Source organism: Homalodisca vitripennis, unplaced genomic scaffold (genome assembly GCF_021130785.1).
Source record: "Homalodisca vitripennis isolate AUS2020 unplaced genomic scaffold, UT_GWSS_2.1 ScUCBcl_583;HRSCAF=2921, whole genome shotgun sequence".
Lineage (NCBI taxonomy): Eukaryota > Metazoa > Arthropoda > Insecta > Hemiptera > Cicadellidae > Homalodisca > Homalodisca vitripennis.
This window is the reverse complement of record NW_025776730.1, coordinates 42501-42821: the sequence shown is the minus strand read 5'-3', so window position 1 is coordinate 42821 and position 321 is coordinate 42501. Positions and strand designations below refer to the sequence as shown.

General features: G+C 38.3%; 1 protein-coding gene across 1 annotated transcript in view; it reads left to right on the top strand.

The window, feature by feature from the left end:
* The first annotated feature begins 288 nt into the window (after nt 1–288).
* The window catches only part of LOC124370868 (probable cytochrome P450 304a1), a 38457-nt gene continuing 38424 nt past the window's right edge, over nt 289–321 (top strand). The window contains exon 1 of the mRNA XM_046829171.1: nt 289–321. This exon is cut by the window's right edge and continues 131 nt beyond it. The gene's annotated coding sequence lies outside the window, so the exon portion shown is untranslated.

Genomic DNA, 321 nt, shown 5'->3' with positions numbered 1-321 from the left:
GCTTAATTGATACAAAGCTACGTTATACAGATAACGCACAATATTTTCGGATCTGACAACATTGTGTATAAAATATAGGACAATTTCCTTATAACCGACAGCCACGTGATTGTACAGCACGTTCGTAATCATTGCCATAGATAAAATAGTCCTATTAGGAGAATGTTTTAATTATGCCTTGGGATATCGGAACGTGACTAGTGTACTTTGCTCTGTTGAAAATACGATAACCCTTCAATGACTTGTTTCTTCCTGCCCCAATGCTTATATTCTGGATCGGAACCGCGATCGAATATGATGTCAGTTGCACATACAAGCGGA